At 45.2% G+C, this 21525-nt stretch overlaps 1 protein-coding gene across 10 annotated transcripts in view; it reads left to right on the top strand.

Moving 5' to 3' along the window:
* The window catches only part of SATB2 (SATB homeobox 2), a 184478-nt gene that overhangs the window by 41273 nt on the left and 121680 nt on the right, over nucleotides 1-21525 (top strand). The window lies entirely within an intron of this gene.

Here is a 21525-nt window from a genome sequence, read left to right as displayed (position 1 = left end):
GAGATGGAGCCTGCAACCTGCACATGTGCCCTGACTGGGAATTGAACTGTGACCTCCTGGCTCAGAGGTCGACGCTCAACCACTGAACCATGCCAGCCCAGCAAGCTTTTGGTGTTCAGATCCAATGTGAAGCATTAGCTTTCTGTCTAGAACATTTAGGCGGGTCAGTAAATGAGGGGGTAAGTACTGCGGCTGTGCCTAGCCCGTGCTGCACCACCAGAGTGACTTCCTCCAACGTGTATGTGAGACCACTTTTTTCCCATTTGGTTTATTGCAGGTGAAAGGCCAGTTATTGTTATTGTTATTATTTTTAATTTGGCGTTGACCTGCTTTCTTTCTCACTTGGCCTTGTGGTACAGAGTTAAGTTCTTTAATGTGGGAGAAGAGTAGAAGGACATTGTGTCATTCAGGAAGCTTTAGTTAATTGATTTCATATTTTGTTTTTACAATAGTTATGTTCTTGCCCACATTTTGGTCTTTCTCCTCTTTTAAAGAACACACACAGCATTGTGCGGGTGCGTGACTGAGTGCTGGCTAGTTTCTCAACCAGGGCCCTGAGTTAAAGATGTCCCGGGGGTTAACAGCTGATGACAGCACTGTAGCCTCTGGTTTCTGCTCTGTGCAGTAGGATGGAGATTTTATGAAAGAGTCATTGGGGGAAACTCTTAGGGGAGGTTTTTTTCTGTGTTTAAATGGATGGAGGACAGCCCACTAATGGGTAGGGAATTTGTCAAAACAAGTCAGGAGGGCTCCCAGCTTGAAGGAGGAACGGGTTGTAATCCCTTTTGGTGGTTGGTTTGTATCTTACCTCGGATCCCCTGGGCATGGACAGAGATGAGCCATCGCTCTCTCTGTCTCTCTCCTGCATTTTAGAATTCTAAGACTGACCCCACAGCTTCGCAGGTGTGAGGTGGGCCTGCTGGAATGCAGGGGTCTTTGCCGCTCACCCTGCACCCTTTCCCAGGAGTGTCCGGGCACCAGTCCTCTTGTCTCCCTTCTGGGTGCCTTTGGGAGGCCCTCCGCGCACCGAGCCTGTGCTCCCAGGCAGGGAGCTTCCTTTTCCTCTGTGATGGTGTTGGTGTCCCTTGCATAGAGAGAAGTATCCGCTTTCAGTACCTACTTAGGAGGGTTTCGTAACAGACATAGCAGGGATCGGTCAGGATTTATGTAACTCAGGTTATCTATTAAAATGTACTCATGTCACCAAAAATATCCATTTATAATGAAAGATGAGCTTAAATGATGAAACCAGTGGTTTCTCAAGTGTACAAACCAGAGCTGTCTCATGTACCATTTTAAGTTACAATTTGCTACTGTGTTCCTTTTCGATTCGTTGCCCCCCCGCCTCCCCCCCCCGCCCCGTGGATATTAAAACGTTCCCCTTAGCAGTTTAAATGAATGCAATTAGGATCAGCAATTGCTTTTCTGTCTTACCAAGGGGGAGTGTCCTGTTATGACTAATGGTAAGATTATGAATTGGTTGTAGTCTCCAGACAGGTATGCGTTTAACCAGGTAAAGTAAAAGGAACGGACCCAACTCTGTTGTAAATCAGGGGGATTGAAACACTCGTAGGAACGGCCCCTCCTCCCAGGGGACTGAGCGTCACTGAGTACTTCGTAAGGGATCTTGGTTGCGTGGTCTTGAAGTTTACTACAGTTTCCCATTTACCACTCAATCAAGGACCCATCGGTCGTGTATCTCCGTTGGAATGCCTCGGTGTTAGTCCGTAAGATAGTGTTGTTTTCATGTCTGTTTACGCCTTAGAAAAAGAGTGGTGTATCTATTGTTGCCAATTACGCTGGCGAGCACAGAGCTTTCCGCGTGCCCGGCGCCCGGCGCTGTCCTAACTGGTTACAGATGTTAACTCATTTATTGCTCACAAACCATGTGAGGCTTAGGTACCATAATCCACATTGTATAGCTGAGGAGACCCAGGCACAGAGAGGTTAAATAAGTTCCCCAAGGACACACAGCAAGGAAAGGATGGAGCCAGGATGCAGATGTTCAAACCCAGTTATTCTGCTTCTTTGGAGCAGTGGCTTATCACTACCCTTTGCCCCTCGGTGGCATGATTAGGTATTTTCATGTCTATGGCATGGTTAGGTATCATAGTGGGTTATTATTAAGAATATAAATAAAAGCCTCTATAAGGCCTGGCCCAATAGAACTAGACCAGCTCATTAAAATGCTACACAATCCCCCCTCCTTTTCCTTTATTTTCCTCTGGTAGTAGATTGGGGGATGAGAACTTCAAAGACATTGCAGGTGCCTTCTTAATCTGAAGTATTTTGATGCTTGTGGAAAAGTGAGATGATTTAATTTCATCTATAATTGCATGAGGAATTATAAATTATGCTTTCTAAAGTACCTATGACACTAAACCACAAAATGAACAGATAAAACTGATTTGTTCTCTGACAAATCAAGATGGATGGCGGTGTTTTCATTACCAGCGCCGGGGGCGAGAGGAGCAGCTGAGTGCGCTCCAGCCCCACGTGGGCTCCCACGCACGCTCCCAGGGCACCCCCAGGTGAGTTACAACCTGCACTGACACTCTTAAAACGCTGCCACGCGAAGCTCCGCTCCCGTGGAACTTCTGAAGCCGGGGGATGCAGATGTAGCTTCTAATACAGCGATGGCGAACCTTTTGAGCTCGGCGTGTCAGCATTTTGAAAAACCCTAACTTAACTCTGGTGCCGTGTCACATAGAGAAATTTTTTGATCTTTGCAACCACAGTAAAACAAAGACTTAGATTTTTGATATTTATTTTATATATTTAAATGCCATTTAACAAAGAAAAATCAACCCAAAAAATGAGTTCGTGTGTCACCTCTGACACGCGTGTCATAGGTTCGCCATCACTGTTAATAGGACTTCTTTCCGAGGCAGGTCCTTTTCCGAAATCAGCGGTTCAATCCCATGGGGAGAAGGACACTTTCAGGGCATGGCGGAGGGGGCGGGGGCGGGGGCAGCATTTAGAAATTCTCTCTTCAGGGCATTGCATGGTCTCCTGGAAGGCTTGTGCTGGCTTTTGCTGGAGGGAACCTGATTCATGGTAAGACTGAGCTAGTTCTTCCCGCGGGACTAGAACCAGCTGCAGGACTGTGGGGCGGAAGGCTGCGCGCAGCACTGGGACCCGGTGAGGGGAAGCGCTTCTGGAAGGACCTGTGTCCCACGCTGCCACAGTCATGTGCTTGTCCTGAGTTTTAAAAAGGCTTTGGAATATGTGGAACCAAAGTAGTTCTGTTTGCAGCCCTGGGGATTCTGGGGAAGCGAGAGTGCCGTCCTGTGTGAGGGACGATTGGTGATGGGTTGGTAGCTGGCGGCCTTGGTTTTTCTGGGCAGTGGCAGATTTTTCACCTAATTTGGCAGAATCCCTCCCCGGGTCCCCTGGGTGACCCTCCACAGCTGATGAGTGCCGGTGGGGAGGGACGGGGGTGAAGATCAGGTCTCTTTGGGTCAAGTTGAAAAGCAGAACTCCATTAGGCAGGTAGTGGTCTGTTTCGCCTCAGACTCCAGCCTGATCCGTTCAGACCACAGGAGGGGCCATCCTCGAGAGCAGGACATGTACTCGATGCTTTAGGTGATGTTCTCTTCTCAGGTCCATTCTCCATCCTGTGCAGCAGCGAGTTGGTGGAAAACGACTATCCAGTTTGAAAGTTAGAATTTATTAATTCTAACAACAAGTAGTATTGTCAACATTGAGGATGTAGAAGGAAACCAAGCTAAAATTTGGAAGTAAAGGTCACTGATAGACAGTTGTACATTAGTATTTTAAAAACATATATATTTAATTCCCAACATAACAAAAATAAATGGTTGAAAGTGTGTTGATTTGCTGGTTTCTTTTCTCTAAGGCACTGTTGGGAGTGGCTCCTGGTGAACGGTTGATTGTCTTGGCTTAGCTCATCTGTCAGATCAGCTGAGAGCTGTTTAATGGGGCGTAATGGCTTGATCTCCAATTCTGTGTCTTCTAGAATTTTCTCCTCATTGAGGACAGGAGAGTAGAGTGCGGTGGTTAGGTGTGTGGACTTAGGAGTCTGACTGCTGGGCTTCTAAAAAAAAATATTGATTGATTTTAGAGAGAGAGAGGGAGAAGGGAGAGAGAGAAAAACACTGATTTGTTGTTCCACCTGTTTCTGCATCCACTGATTGATTCTTGTATGTGCCCTGACCCGGGATTGGACCCACAACCTTGGTGTACAGGGATGATGCTCTAACCGATTGAACTACCCGGCCAGGGCTGAATGCTGGGCTTTTAATTTGGTGCTATGACTTTCCAGCTCTGTGACTCTCTGCCTCAGTTTCCTCAATATACAATAGCGGTAACAATACCTTCCAGGATTGTTAGAAAGATTCAATAAAACAAGCCATGTGAAGTGTAGTATACAGGGTAAAGGCTGGGTACACCTTGGTTACTATTACAAGTACTAGTGTTATTACTTTGCAATGCAGAAGCCAGATAGGTTAATTTCTTTTGTTTTCTGTAGCTTTCAATGAAAATCAATCCCTCATTCTGAAACACTGGATGAGAATTGCCAGTATTGTTTCCTTAATCTCTTTAATTTCTTATGTAATAAGAACAGATCCTCTGACATTCATGTCTTTTGATCAACAAAATCCTATTCCATGGCAAAGAAAAGAGTCAACTCCCTTTTTGTGGACAAAGTATTCTGTAATACATCGCCTTTTACCCTGCCCCCCCCCCCCCAAGCAGTTCACGCATATTTATATATTTTATTTATTTATAAAGTTACTATACTGCAACTTTCCTCCCAAATTATCTGATTGAAATTGTGTATTTTTAAAAATGCCATCGTTTTTATTAATAACAAATGGAAATGTTTGCCGCCGGCTTTGCAATCAAATGAGCAGCTAGTGTTTTAGTCAGATGACAACTATTTTGCATCAGTTCCATCCTCTCCTCTCGTGGGTTCTCCGTACCCAGTTACTTTCGTACAAGCGGGACTGGACCGCAGCGAAGCCATCTGAGTTAGCACACCTTTCACAGCTGCGCTGAAACCCAGTCAGTGTTCCCTCCCATTCCCCCTCCGACATAGTTGCTTCTGTCTTTTCTCTTCTGAGTGATCCCTCTGTGGACCTATCTCACCAAGAGTGGGGGACTGTGGAGTGGAAGGGATGTAAATGTTTTCCCTCGGGGAACATGTTGCCAGTAGGTATTTGTGTCCCGGAAAATTTGAATGTAACGTCTATCACCTTTGAATCCTGGCCCCTCCTTTTCCCTCTCCTTCCTGGTGCATCTCACAGGAGACAGGTTTGCCATGAGATCCTGTTGCTTTGCACACTTTTACCTGGGCTCAATGATCGTGGCCTATAAGAGGGTAAAATAGTGACATTTGTGTGACTAAAGAGTCTGATAGATAAAGACATTAGGTTATGTTATGTTATGTTATGTTATGTTATGTTATGTTATGTTATGTTATATTCAGTTACGTTGTTGCATCATGCAGTCAGCTTGTGACCAGGGCAATAAGAAAGGAAAAAGTGGAAACTCCAAAGTGACAGTTTTCATTTATCCTGATTTATCCACTTCTTTTCCTTCACCCTGCAGTCTTTTCCATCCTCACTCTTTCTCTCCCTGCTCTTTGTATTTGAAATAGTTCTGTCTCCCCATCCCTGCCCTTTATTGAGCAATATTCTATCCATAAAAAAAGAAAACTAGGCCTGGATTACCTGTGGGAAAACACAGCATTGGAAGACCTGGTTCTTGCCTGCTAGTACCTGTGTGGTCCCACTGTGTTTTTGTGTGTTTATTTTAATATTAGAATTCCCAACTGAAAGCTAATAATACTCTAAGGAAAGTATAATTACGAAGGTAAATCGGTATCAAAAATTGCATGGTGTACCTCGAAGTCAAATATAATTATTAGTGGACAGTCTATTTGATAATTACCCATTCATAGACTTGTACATAAAGGAGTGTTTTTAAAATTGTGTATTTTTAAAATTTATTTATTTCCCCACAAATGGTCATCCAGGAGATCATAGGCAAAACAACCCAGTTTGGTGTAAAAGAATAACGGCACCTATATGGAAGTAACTGAAACCCACTGAAATAGAAATAGAATGTTCCTTCTGCCAAATATTATAGTGTGACGGCTGCCAGGTCGCGGTGCCCACTCCCTTCTGGGTCCAGTTGTCCTATTTTTAACCTTCCCAAGGACTCACCCTGCCCAGGCCAGGCCATCTGACAGCCACCTCTACGCTGTGACCATTCACAGTGCAGGGGCAGTGGGGATGCTATCTGTTGGCAGGTGGGGCTGGAGCAGGGAGTGTGCTGGGCCTGGAGGCTCCCTCAGAGGCCTGGTGGAGTAGGATGAAGCATCGTGTTAAGAGGAAGAGCTAGCCTGTCTGACTCAGTGGTTGAGTGTCGACCTAGGAACCAGGAGGTCGTGATTCGATTCCAGGTCAGGGCATATGCCTGGGTTGTGGGCTTGATCCCAGTGTGGGGTGTGCAGGAGGCAGCCAATCAATGATTCTCTCTCATCATTGACTAGAGGCCTGGTGCATGAATTCGTGGATGGGTGGGGTCCAGCTAGCCTGCCCTGATGGGGGCTGATTGGGCCGGGCCAGCTGGGGGAGGGGACGTGGGAGGTTGGCCACCTGCCCCGCCCCCCAATTAGGGCCTGATTGGGGCCAGGCTGGTTGGGGGGAGAGGCATCAGAGGTCAGCCGGCCCTGCCTCCAATGGGGGGGTGCAGTCGGGGGCAGAGCTTGCTGGGGCCGGGCCACGGGAGGTTGGCCGCTGTAGTGCATGTCACAGTGACCAGTTGTTCTGGTCGTTCCAGTCACTTGCTTGGCATATATATATATATATATATATATATATATATATATATATATATATATATGTTTATATCTCTCTCCCTACCTCTCTGAAATTGTTAAAAATATATTTTAAAAAAAGAAAGAAAAAGAAGAATAGCTGGACCAGCTCAGAGCGCAGTGCAAGCACCACAGGTCTAGTCTCTAATCACCAAGGTTTGCAAGGCCACAGAGGGTGCTGAGCCGCTGGGCACCCAGCAAACACAATCTTGTTGGTGGGTGTGAGGGATTCATTCATTTAATCAAAATTCTCATGAATGAAGTATTCACCTTCCTATCAAATTAAATAGCTTATTTATGGGATTTTAATGCAACTTTGATATCCATATATATTCTCTTATTAACTTTCACTCATTCATTTTTTAACCAGCCCACGTCATTAGTATCAAATGCTTGTAAAGCAATATTATTTTTAATTATAGTAGCTACTAAGTTAAAACAATACTATATAGCGCGTTCAGTGATTCAGATGGCTAGTGATTAGCACTCTTCTCTGAGACTTATAGTCATATTGATGATTTAGTCTCCATTTCAATTAATTACACATGTTACCGTTGCTTTGTTTGAGCTCATTTTGAGCAGTTATCTACTTGAGCCCTTGGCCAGTGGACTGGTGGCAGACTTAGAACTATTCTGTTACTGAAGATAGCATTTCCTTGTGGACTTGTAGTCATGGGGCATCTACTTGCCACAGGCCTGCTCTGGGATGAAGGACAGCCTGTATTTTAATATGCAAATGGTATGGCTCTCATTCCTATTTGAGTTATTTTGTTTTTTAGATTGTATTCAAATTGCACCTCCTCTCATCCTGTGGATTTTTCCTCCTTTTATTATCCCCAGCCTTTTGCAATCTGAACTGAATGTGAATTGCATGCTCCCTCAGTATTGCTGTGCTGGGGTGGTGGTGATTGGGCAGTGCCCCTACTTAACCAGAGGACTGCAGTCTGCCTGGTCACTGCTCCCCAGCCACAGCATCCTGCGTCTCCCCTGCACCCCCCTCTCCCCCCGCCACATGGATCACTTCTGGAGGGACAGGTGTGTGCCCTGCACCCCAGGCAGTCCCTGCTTCCCCTGGACTCCCTTGGTTTTATTTGGGACCCCCTGGGAGAGGAGTGACCAGCCACAGGAGTTCCTTAGCAGAAGGCACATGGTGCTGGATGGAGAGGCTGTTGAAGCCTGGGCTGTGACAGGCAGGGGAGGCTGGCAGGCGGCTTGAGTGAGCGCTTTGACACCCAAGTAACAGCCCATTATCACTTGTGCTGGTGTCAAAACAATACAGCAGGAGAGCTGTGCTCAGCGATCCTGCTGTCACACAGGCTCCCTGTATGTCTCTGTTGGTGGGACTCTCTCCGGACCATGGAGACGCATTAGGAGAGGGGCGTGGTCTGTTAATCAGCTGCTGTGTGTGGGCCCTGGGCCCTGGGCACGGGTGTGGGCAAGACTCCCACCACAGAATGACAGGGTGCCCCTCAGGTGCCCCTCGCCTGGGAGCACATGCCCATCATGGAGAGAGCACGGCACAGGAGAGGGGCAGGCAAAATTGCCTTGAGATTTCAAAAGAGAAAGACATCTCATCTGGTTGGAGGGATCCCTTCAGACCAGAGTGGGAGGCGGAGTGTGAGCGGGGCCTTGACAAGACTAGTTCACGGACGGGAGAGAGGAGGCGAGAGGCCGCTGTGGGCGGGCGGGCGGGCGTTCTGTGTGGCTGGTGTGCAGGGGGAGCTCAGGCGGCATCCGCCTCAGGAATCTGTGTAAAGCGCCCTCGACAACAGGCTGAGGCCCTGGATGTTTACTCTGCGGCCTCCCATGTCCGGCCTCCCCTGAAGGTTCGAGTCCGGGGAGGGATATGTTGAAACTATGTCAGAGTTCGATGTGAGTTTAGATATTAATCAGTTAAGATTGCAAGTGACTACACATGGCAGACACTCTACAATGGTTTAGACAAGTAGGGGTTTTATTTGTCTCATGCAGGCGGCCAACCCCGGCTCAGCCAGTGTTTGTCTGCCTCCTGGCTGCTCTCCTGAGGGCGGCAGAGTGGCTGCTGCCCCTACAGACCTTTAGCTCAGATCCCAGGCAGGACGGGGTGGATAGAGGCCAAGGGCCCGATGCCTCTTCTCATGAAGCTTTGTCTTTAAAAAAAAAAAAAAAAAAAAAAAAAAATATATATATATATATATATATATATATATATATATATATATATATATTTATTGATTTCAGAGAGGAAGGGAGAGGAAGAGAAAGAAACATCCATGATGAGAGAGAATCACTGATCGGCTGCCTCCCGCACGCCCCACACTGAGGATGGAGCCCACAACCCAGGCATGTGCCCTGGTTCGTAGGTGGACGCTCAACCACTGAGCTACACTGGCTGGGCTGGCTCTGTCTATTATCCTGGAAGGGACACCTTCCCCCAAGACTTTGTCTTAGTCTTGGGTCTAGAGAGCCTGGAAATCAAGTGTTTTATGACACAGTGCTGCTCAGAAAAAAACCGGGATTCTGTAGGAAGAAAGAGGGCAGAGTGAACACTGCTAGACAAGCAGCAGCGCTGGCCACAGCCCATTTGTGAAGCTGTCGTGGGAAATCAGGGAAGACGGAGGGCTGGCCTTGCCAGCAAGGCTCCTGATTAGATCCAGAGAGAACAACCCAAGATCCCATGTCCATTGTGGGCTTGCTGAATGAAAGGCCGTGGGACAATGAGTTCGGAAAGCTGGGCTTTCCCTCTGGCATGGTCGTGAGGCACGCATGCATTTGAAGAAGTCACGTCTGCACCTTACGTTTCTCCTCTGTAACACGGGGGCCCTGGAGACCCAGGAGCCAAAATCCAGGAGTGATGGCCTAGGTCAGTGGTTCTCAACCTTCCTAATGCTGCGACCCTTTAATACAGTTCCTCATGTTGTGGTGACCCCCAATTTCATTGTTACAAATTGAACATAATTAAAGCATAGTGATTAATCACAAAAACAATATGTAATTATATATGTGTTTGCTGATGGTCTTAGGCGACCCCTGTGAAAGGGTCGTTCGACCCCCAAAGGGGTCTCGACCCACAGGTTGAGAACCGCTGGCCTAGGTGCTTTTGAGTGCTGTGTTCAGATTAACCATGGAGTTATAAGAACCAACATACAGATTCTGAGAAGATAGAAATGTTATTTGAAACTGTTTTCTCATAATTTGAGGAACTAGGGGGCTAGCAAAGGTATTTCATGTATTAATTTTAAAAAGTATTTAAAAAGCAGCACTGTAGTACTTGGTGCTGGTGTGTTCTGTTATCAACTCTACTTGCATTTAGTTACTGCGAGGGAAATGGGAGATAACAGATTCACTCCGCAGCCCCTGCTCTAACAGGATTATTTATAATGTGACAATTTATTACACGTGTTTTTTGTTTTTCCCCCCTGATAAATAGTTCAATTACGCTCTCCATGCATTTTACAATTCCATCTGGGGCACCTCCCACCATACAAAGCGAAGATGCAGTTTCTGTTTCTTATCCCTGACTCGTCCCCATTAGGGGAGGTGTTGCCTCTTTGGCTCTGTCTCTGATTTCTCCCTCCAACTGCCAGGATAAGGCATGTGTCCCTCGCTCACATGTGGTCACGCGGTTTTAAGGATGGAGGGAGATACAAAGAAATACAGAATTTGGCCCGTCCCCTCCAGGGATCTGTTACCTAGTTGGGAAGAAAAGAGAACAGCACAGAAGACAAGATAATGGCTGGAGCGGCCTCACCTCTGTGCTGCTCACGTTGGCGGGCGGGCACCTAGGCGAGGGGTCCTTTGGCCTGTCCAGGGCTGTCCTCGCTCCTTGCTCACTCAGCACTGACTCACCTCTTTGGGGACCTTGCTTCATCCTTTGTGCCCAGAGTTCTGGTGTCTTCCATTTCTCCTTCCTCCATTGGCTCTTGCTTTTTGGTCTACAGAAATGCTCAGTCGAGCCTAGCCGACACTAAAACAGAGATTCTCAATATGTATTCCCTGATCCAGGCCACCACCGTGCCTTATTTTTTCCCTTGTTTAAATGTATTCAGCCCTGGCTGGGTAGCTCAGTTGATTAGAGCAAGGTTGTGGGCTCCATCCCTGGTCAGGCCACATACAAGAATCAACCAATGAATGCACGAATAAGTGGAACAACAAATTGAGGTACCTTTCTCTCTCTCTCTCTCTCTCTCTCTCTCAAAATTAATAAGTAAAAATTTTAAAAATGTATTCTAAGTTTGCATCACTCCATCCTCAAAGTCTAGCTCCCATCCATCTCAAGTCGCCTCTGCTCTCTGAGATCAACATTGGTTTCCTAGTGAGCACATGCAGGGCCCCACAATATGGCTAAGTCTTCCCTTCCATCCCCTTCCAACCATGGGACCGCTTGCATCTTCTACCCTCATTCAGAGGGGCCTTTCTCATTGTTCCTAGATGCACCATATTCTTTCCTGGGTTCTGTCTTTACGTGTTTGCTGAAGTGCTTGTCCCTCTCCAGTCCTCCAACACGAAGACCCAGTTGTAACTGGAGTTACCATCCAGGAGGGTCCTCCCCCCACCCCCTGCCCTTTCACCATCAGCCTTAGTGGTTTTTCCTCCCACAGTGCTGATTTTTGTAACAACATTTAACACAATGGATTATAGTCTGCCTGTTTACTTATCCCCCCCCCCCAACCCCACCCAAGTCTGTGAGTTACTCAGTCCAGGGCCCATGTTCTGTCTGCACCCACTGCTTGCCATATTGCTGTATAACAACTCTCATGGCTACCGTACTGGCTTCGCGCCCAGGACAGGAGGCCATAGGTTGACTCTGCCACTGGCTGGCTTTGTGATAGCGGATAAGTGTGTAAACCTCCGGGAACCTCAGTTTCTCTGTCTACAAAAAAAGGTTTTTTTTGCCTCAGAAGGAAGTCTCTCACAGGTGGCAAGGAAGCTGTGTGAGAGAATGAAAGGGCATGTGTGTAGCCCAGTAGAGCAAGGCATTCAGTGGGATTTGAATTTGGTACTTAGTTAATATGGCCCAAATGAGATCTGTATCCTAAGAAGAGAGAAACTACCCAAGATCAATAAATGTCACTTATTAGCAATTGCTATTTGGGCTTTTAAAAACATATTTTTATTGATTTCAGGAAGGAAAGGAGAGGGAGAGAGAGATAGAAACATCAGTGATGAGAATCATTGATCGGCTGCCTCCCACACGCCCCCTACTGGGGATTGAGCCCCAAACCTGGACATTTGCTCTGACTGGAATCTAACTGTGACCTCCTGGTTCATAGGTCAGTGCTCGACCACTGAGCCACACCAGCCAGGCTGGGCTTTTTAATTAGAAAAAAAGTCTCCAGGCATTAGGATCACTAATAGAGCATTAGAAGTAAGCGGCAAAAGGACTTTTATAGCTTTTAAAAGAACTTTTTATTTTTGTGTTTGTTTTACCAGATCATAAGTGTATGTTTTGATCTACTTTTACACTTACTAACTGCTTAGTTATAGTAGGAAAATTCATCACAGGTTTTAACACTTGCTTTTATGGAAGCCTTATGATGTCATTCCTGTGTAGGACGTTGCATTAAAAACTAGAGTGACCACCCTGAGCAGTCGGTTAAAATAACGGAGCATTCATTCTTCTTGAACTGCAGCCCAAAATATTCCCCAGTTAAAGTTCCACCAACTTGCGCTGGGAAGTCAGTGTTTCAGAGTCTAATCTCACTGCAGGACTGGAGATTGGTAACAGTGACAATTCCCAGCATTCTTCGCCCAGTTCTTTGGGGAGATGTTAAAATACAGATGATACAGGGACGTGTGGAGTTCTAAGGCATTAATACCTCCCTGTGCTGCTTGGCAAGTTATCTGCCCTGAGGAATGGTGATGGGTGATAGCAGCTTCCCTCAAATGCCATTGAGATGAGAGTACCTGCCCCAGGAACAATGACTCGTTTTTTACAATGTGGCGGCCACATGCAGCACGGTGGGTCTCAGCTGCCTCAGTATCAGTAAGCTAATCTCAGAGCCCGGGATTAGGTCTGGCCGACCCAGAGTCCTTTCAGGTCAGAGTTCAGGGAGTCCTGGCTTAGTTTCAGGGAGCCAGGAAGAAAATGCTCTTGATATATTTTTTTTTTGTACAAAGGCTTTGTTCTATAGTGTCTTAAAAATCTCTCAAGTAGCCTTAACTGCTAAGTTAACACACATGGGGGAGGGCATCCTTATCATCTCTAGAATAGCCTGTTTGCACAGCTTATTAATGACTCTGGCCTAAGCATGTCAAAATCGCGGCCAACGGGCCACACGCCTCGTTTAGGCGTGTGGCCTGCCGGCCGCGATTTTGACATGCTTGCGTCTGGCCCATAGAGTGTGTACAAAAAAAAGTCAGTAATAGGGGAGGTGGCAGCGATGGAGACGGGGGCAGGGGGGCAGAAGGGAATGGCATGCTGGCAAACTCCCTCCCTCCCTCCCTCCCTCATTCTTTGCACACTTGTAATTAAATCCAGACTGAGCAGAAGTATCATTACACTGTGAAGATGAGCTAGGGGCTCTTTTGAAGTTGAATTTCTTAACATTACCCCCTGCAGGAGAAAGGGCATTTGCACTGTGACCAATCTTTAAAGACAAAACAATGCTAAACAGCATGCATATTCTGGGCAAAATCCCTCCTTCCTGAAAACTTGACATTTGTTGCAGGTGGTGTTATGACACCATGGCATAGAAAAATCTAGTCTTGGTTTTTAAAGTCAGGTTTTGAAAATGTAAAGTAGGCACAGTTGTAGGGCACAGATTAATTTAGCCATGATGAATGTGTTAATGCACCATCTTGTCCATGGAAAAAGCGATTCCTCCGGGAGATGGCATTAACTATGCAATGTCTTATAGCCAGCTATTGCTCTGTAAAATCTTGGAAGTTTGCACATGATCTAAATTCCACTTCCTAAGTATTATTTTAATTAATGCCTTTTGTATATCAATAAATCTAATGTAAATTCACTCCTCTGCAGTGCCGTGGAGATCACCATTGAATAACAGGCTGTAAAAAGAAAAACGGGAATGGGCTATGGGGATTATAGTTGAGTCATAAAACATAATTACAGATCACCTCTTTCTGCTCCCCACCATATTCAGGAATCTCCATGAATTCTTGGGTATTATCGAGCCTGCACTTGGCTTCTTCCAGGGTGGGGAGCTCATTCATTTCTCTGTGAGGCTGTAGATGTCTGTCACCAGTAGGTCTAGTTTTACCGTTCCCGAGGATTGTAAAGGAAATAGTCTTCAGACACAGTGTATTTGGAAAGAGCACTCAGGTATCTGGAAGGTAAGGACCATGTTCTCTGCAAGACTTTTTGGAGACTAACCAACCACAGAAGGCCCTTTGCACCTTTGGTCCTTGTCCATCCTTTTACGCTGTCTTGCCCTTGAACCTGGATGCTCGTGGCTGTTGATGGCCCCCTGAGACTAACGCATCTCACTACCTCACATGTGATCTCCATTCTCTAAACGCAGTAATTATTTTTAGCAGATACTCACAATACTGACTCAGGATCTCACCTTATAATCAAGTTTGGGTTTTTTGTTTGTTTGTTTGTTTTCCCTCCACATGAATTTAGATAAGGTGTAAAAACTTATATATACTAGAGACCTGGTGCATGGATTTGTGCACCGGTGGGGTTCCTCGGCCTGGTCTGCAGCTCTCCCACATCCCCCCAGGGGTCCTGGATTGTGAGAGGGTGCAGTCCAGACCGAGGGACCCAACCGGTGCACAGTTGGGGCCAGGGAGGGTTCCAGGGCGTGTCCAGCCTGTCTCACCCAGTCCTGATCGGCCAGACCCCAGCAGCAAGGTAACCTACTGGTTGGAGTGTCTGTCCCCTGGTGGTCAATGTGCATCATAGCGACTGGTCAAATGGTGGAACGGTCGCTTAGGCTTTTATATATGTATATTTGACTTTAATGTATTCATTCTTGTTAAATTTAATTTTGTTTTATCTAGTCAAGTGTTAATAGCCCTCTGAGATAATTTTGAATCTAAATTATGTTATCAATTACATTGGCTTTTGTGAACTCTATAGATTCTATAAGTATCTTCATCCAAATCAATGGCAAAATGTTGACTGGGCAGAGAGAATGCTGGTAACAGCCTGGAACGCCACCTGGAAGGCTGCCCGCTCACTTGGAGACGAGTTATGACTCAGCAAGGCGCAGACTACCTGTCTGTCAGGTTCGCTAGGGCATCCTGAATGGTTTCCTCAAACATTTCTGCCTCTCCTGCTCCCGGGGTCAGAGGACATGACTTTGGTTTGGTGTCACACTTTCTTTGTGGACTGCATTTTTTTGCTTTTAATATTTTGAACCTTGAGTTAAAATTGGGCTTGTTCTGAAATTCTTTTGTTTCTTCATGAATACACACACACACACACACACACACGGTGGGGCAAAAGTAGGTTTACAGTTGTTCATATGGAAGAGAATGCAATAATTAATAAGCAGTAATGCAAGAATAAACTCTGTGTTTCATGTACTCACAACTATAAACCTACTTTTGCCCCACGGGGTGTGTGTGTGTGTATGTATGTGTGTATGTGTTTTACCATCAATGTCACTTCTACACATTTCTGAAGGCCCCAGGATGTGAATTCCTAGGCCAGGTGACTCACACTCACTCCCCACAGCCTGATGCAGCCTGATGGTCTTCCATTGCTTTCTTAGCTTTGAGGGCTTTCTTAGCCATTGTTCTAGCATTTGCAGTTTGAAGCTTCATTTGCTTTAGCAGATGACATGGAGACAGGTGGGCAGTTGGGTAGTTGGCCTTTCATCTTTTTATCTTGTTAACAGGATACCATCGCCCTGAAACAGGCCTGTCTTTTCCTAGATCATCATTTGGTCCCTGACTTCCCTGAAAAACGTGGTTGAAATGGAACTGTGACCCCTTTGTTCAATAAGATTCTTAGCGGTCCCTGCTATTTCTCTGCTCCGCTTTCCTCGGTTTTTATGAAATCCTAAAAACACAAGCTCCTGGGAGAACTTGGTCAGCAGCCACCAGGAGGCTTTCCGTATGGTGTTCAGATCCTGGCCTCGTTCCTTACTAGGGCGTCTGACCTTCGTGTCCACATTTCATCTGGGAGATGGGGTATGAGCCCGCCCTACTCGAGGGCTGGTCTACGGATTAGGTGAGATACTATGTCAATGACCGAAATGTGCCATTGCACTCAATGGATGTTAATCTTATTACGACTGTTTCTCATAGTGAAGTCCACTTGTATTCTTTCACATGTTTGTGGTCATCCAACTCTTTTCACAGCCTCCCAACTCTTGTAGACCGTCTCCTCTGAAACAACTTTATTCATAGAACTACACCCATATCTTCTTTCATCTGTTTGATGGCTGCTTTTCTAAACGATGGAGCACCTGTCTCTTCTACACATCAGGAGAAGTGGGCTTCTGTGCCTGCGAGACTCCTATGGCTTCATTCCCCTCGAGCCTGTTCCTCCCATTTAGGCTCAGCATAGTTCACCTTCAGAAAGGTGCTCACTGTGTCCCACGGTGAGTGCCAGAAGCCGGGGACTGAGGGGCCTGCCCACGCCTCTCAGGACGCTGAGCTCTCAGAGCCTCTGTGGAGACCTCAGTTTCTGGGGGGCGGGGGCCCAGTCTCCGCTGGAGGGATTGGTATTTCCCTGGGTTTTCTCACAAAGAACCGCACATTGTGAAAGCTAAACATGTTATTAGCATATAGAGCCAGGGATTTAATGGGCTTAGGGAAAAATAGGTGAGGATTGTGGAAACCTAATCACGAAAATAAAGGGTTTCACTGTGTTTACATGGTAACTTCCTACCTCGGCGTTAGTGTGTTAATGTTAAAGACACTGCCTGGTTTTCATAAGCAGCCTGCAGAGGGTAAGTCATGGTGCTAGCCAGGACTGTGCAGGGTTCGTCTAATGAAGCATTCCTGAATTTCTGGAATTCCTAAGTAAGAATGGATTTGAGAGCATCGGGCCCTGAGAGCTTTTTTATTCATTTTTGCCTTTTTAAGAATAACTAGAAATAAGCATGTGGAGTTTGATTTCTTTACCATGAATAGTTGTACTAAAATATTTCTAGGCCATGTTCTAAGTTTGCAGTGATATGTGTGAACGTTCAGAGAAGACTTTTGAGGAAATTCCTTTTCTTTTCCCTGAAAAAATGCTGATGGTAGAGTATTCCTCCCCCAAATGTGGATCCCCTCTTCCCACCCCCATCCCTAATTCATATTATTTTCCCTCTGGCTTTCCTGCACTTCCCTCAGGGGGACACACCTATTCTAGTATCCCCCATTCCCAGGCCTGGCTGGTTGTGGGGTGCTGGGGTGCTCACATAAGTGCAGATTCCTGACCCCATGCATTGGGTCCTTTGGTGGCAGATGCCAAACCTTCACTTTCATAAGTTCTTTATGGGTGCGGGCCTCAGGTCCCCAGGTTCTGAGAACCCCGTCCAGTCCCGTTGTCACTGGCGTGTTATGTCAGAAAACCCAACATTAAGCCATGTTTCCCCTGCAGTGTTTTGTGGTTGGAGAGCAGGCTGCCGCCAGGCCAGAACAGACTGTCGCCATGTCAGTGGGAGTCAGGGGACACGATTTTATGGGCTCATACCTACCTCCCAGCCAAAGACATTTCAGGTTCGTCGGGTGCCTGCCCTGGTAAAGGAATACGGGCTCATTTGAACTGGGACAACCCTGGTTCTGGGTACATTCTGTGGTATTATATTTGCCAACTCACATTCAGCCCATGCATTTATAATTACTCAACTGTTCCCATGCATTGAGTCATTGCAGGAAAGCCGCTCCTTTGTAGAACCTCATTAAGATTTCAGCTGCTAACAGATTTTATTTTACAGCTCCAGCTTTCATGATATTAAGATATGGAGATTTGGGCTTCTGGGAGGGGTTATTTACACATTGAAAGCTCTGAGCTCTGGGATCATCACCGTTATTTCCAGGGCATACCCGAAAGGAAAGAGAGAAGGTCCGTGCAGCATTTAATCGATGAAATAGAATACTGTGGAGGCCAAAAAGGAAGAATGCCAAATGACTTTAAAAGAATTATTTGTTTGGAATTTGCATGATTTTATTTAAAATGTCATTTACTTTAAAGCAATGGTTTTTTTTTATACATGTTATTTATTTAGGGGGCCTGAAGTGACTCACACAGCATTAAACCGATCTTCACAGTGTTCATATTTTTACAATGAATATACCTTCTTTAATGCTAAGTACACGTGGTAAACGCATACTCTCTGGGTTCAAGGACATATTTTTCTTTTGTGGTTGTACCCAAAATTATACTGAGCCACTTTATATCCTGTATTGCTCTTTCCGATGGAATGTTCAAACTTTCTTTTACCTAATGTGCACTATTTTAATGAAGGTAAGCAACCGTTAACTGAGAGTTATTGGTTATGTCAGTTAGCGCTGCCACTTACATTTTGTCTGCTATCTGTTAACGTGATAATCGTGCCTTTGGCAGGCCGGGAAGGGCCGGGGGAGCCCGGGGAGCTAGCTTTGGGGATAGTTTCTGTGTGAAAGTTCTTACTCCTCCTTTGTCCTGGTGCCAGTGTCGCGTTCATTGAGTAACATTGGCCACTGGTCCGGTTTGGCAGGCGGTCCTCTGTAGTATTTGGGATGGGGAAGTCTTACCCACCCAGCTCCGCTCTGGGCACAGCGTTCCAGGTGGTTCTCTCCCTCCCTCTGCCTTCCCTGCTGATGTGTCCTGGGTGTCCTCGCCTTACCTGCTCTTTCTCTAGCCAGGTGATAAGGAACCCCTTGTGGACAGACTGTGTCTCCCTGGGGTTCGGTATCCTGCCCTCCCAGAAGGCACTTGGTAGATGTTGGCTGAATAAATGGTGAAGAATAGGAGATTGCTGCTAATTGATCAGATGGCATTGATTTGTTGGTGTTCCTATCATCCAGTCACTTGGAATTCTAAGGCTTTCTTGGTTCATCTTTCAGGCAACGTTGTAACCATTTGTGTTTCTAGCTAAAGGTTTCTAAATGGAAGGGTTCCTCATCTGAAAATAGTCAAGAATTGATCAAAGAATGGAGATTTCTAAGTGCAGGTAGCTTCCTTTTTGTGTGTGGTTGCTTTGCTTAATCATTTGCAAGGAAAGCACAGCAATTGTCCAGAAATAAATGCGCCCCTTATAGAAAATACAGAGCAGTGGGAAGGGTAAAGTTACAGTCCCCTTCGGCATCCCTGTGGTCCAAGGTATTTCTTATCTTAAAAAATTTACTGATAGAGTCTTTTCCACATCTCTCACAATCTCTTTTTCCTTCTCTCCTCATAGGCAATGGCTATATAACATTTTAAAGCTTAATATAATAAACACTTTCCATGGCATTAATTTTTAATGACTTCCTAATGGTTGATAGTATGAGTATACCATCATTTATTTAACCATACCAATGGTTTTGGACATTTAGGTTGTTTAGAGTTTTTTACTTTTGCAGACAACTTTTTCATGAATATCTTTGTATTTGGATATCATTCTGTATTTATGGTTAATTGGGATTATGGCCAATCATTTTAAAAATTTTGGATATATTCCCAGTTGACTAACTCATGATTTATTTTTACTGATAGCTAAGATGTTACATTGACAAAGTTCAGATTTTAAGTTTAACATAGTTTTCTTGTTATTACAATTAATCTGGAACTAGGAAATAACCTGTTTCATTAGAATTTGAGCCGATTGTCCTGATTATGGGTCAAACTGAGAAAGTTCACCCTGAAATCACAAAAAGGCTATTCCTGGGTATTCTAAAATATAGCAGTCATTTAAAACCCATAGCATTGATCCTCTAAATGTTTTCTTATGAAATATGCCATGTTTACACACAACTATCAACAATATGTATATTTAACACTAAAACATGCGCGCGCGCGCGCGCACACACACACACACACACACACACACACACACACCAAAACCAGATCCTGCTACTGCCTACTCTGCTTAGAAAATAGAGCATTCCCAATACCTTTGAAACTCCTTAATGCTTTCCTCTTGTGGATTTTATTTTTCCCTAAAGAGCTCGGCGGTGCTACGTGGAGGAAGATTTGGAAATATCTTGCTGTTTCCGTTTCCCCGGCTTGCTTCCCCCTGTTCAGTCTGCAGTCCCTTCTACCCTGACTCACTGAACAGCCCCTGAAGGGCCTCTCTGCTTTTCATGTCTGATCCACCTTAGCTCAGACCCCCTGAGGCCGGAGCGATGGCTTCTGTACGTAAACTGAGTAACGCCGTTCCTCTGTTCCTCTGCCTAAACCCTTGCCCAGTTTTCTATTTCATTTGGAGGAAAGTCCACATGCTCGCCGTGACCTGCGGAGCTCTGTCCAATCTGTCCTGGTCCTCATCCTGAACCACTCACCCCCATTCCTGTCCCAGCCACACTGCCTCTTAGTCTGGGCCCGCCTCTCCCTCTTCATGACCAGCATACATTCTTTCCCCCAATTTTGCTCATCAGGGCGTCCCTTGGGCCATTTTCCCTGACCACCTGATTATTCTTGCTGATAGCATCCTATCACTTTTGTGCTAGCGTCTGTTCCATTTTTATTTTTGTTTTGCTCATGGGTTAGACCTAGTGGACTCAGTGTCAGGAGTGTAGGCGCCACGCCTATCTGGTTCATCACCCTGGACTTCCAGTACTTGGGTAAACAACTCCGTAAATGTCGAAACAAATGAGCGAAAAAAAATGCATTCGGAAGAGAATAGTAATATTCCAACTTTTTATATTCAAAAGCAATTTATGGTCTTCTGGGTCTGACAAAATACAACTGATGCAGACCTTCATTCCCCCTTTGACCTGCCTATCTGTTATTTTTAATTCTGCCTGACCCAGTTATGAAATGTGACCAATTCAGGTTAAATAGTCCATTAGAGATTTATTATCTCTAGTGCTTATCTCAGGTATTTAAAATAGAAAGATTTAGGCACCATGACATAGCAGAAGGGATCTTGATATAGTGGAAAGAATGTGGGCTTTGGAGTCATAAAAACCAGAGTTTAAAGAGCAGTTATGTTGCCTGTTAACTGTGTAATCTTGGGAAACGTCTTAACCTTTTTGTCCCCTGATGTTCTCATCTGCTAAAAGGTGATAAAATCTATCTCATAGGTTTGTTGTGGAGATCAAAGGGGATCAAATATATATATTTGATCAAATAATGGAGATTTCTAAATGCAGGTAGCTTCCTTTTATATATATATATAAAATCCTAACACTGTGCTTCCCACAAAATCGGCATTTAAATTATATTATTATCGTTATCATTAGAAGCCATGTGCTTGTAGTAAGTTGCTTAATCTTCTTTTGCTACTCTTAATCTGTAAAATGAGGATAATTTTTATTAACAGGAATAATTTTAGGATTAAATTATATAATGTAATTTATATGTATTATAAATTATGACACACTTTCATAATTAATTTGCACATGATTGTTATACATAATATAATAATACAAAGTGAACTGATATAGGATACCTACAGCTACACTACCTGGCTCATAGTTGACCTTCAAAAAATGAATAAGGGTGGTTAATAAAAATAACAGCAGGAAAGAATTGAGATCAAGTTACTTTGTGGCAATTTAGAGCCTTTAAATTCCATTGATTCATTCAGTACCTGTTAGTCGGGTACCAAGTCTATGCCGGGTGCGCAGCTCAGTGCTGGTGCTACCAGGAGGACAGAGAAGGAGCT

Source organism: Myotis daubentonii, chromosome 7 (assembly GCF_963259705.1).
Source record: "Myotis daubentonii chromosome 7, mMyoDau2.1, whole genome shotgun sequence".
Lineage (NCBI taxonomy): Eukaryota > Metazoa > Chordata > Mammalia > Chiroptera > Vespertilionidae > Myotis > Myotis daubentonii.
Note: the sequence above shows the minus strand (reverse complement) of the source record. Positions and strands in the feature narration are given on the sequence as shown.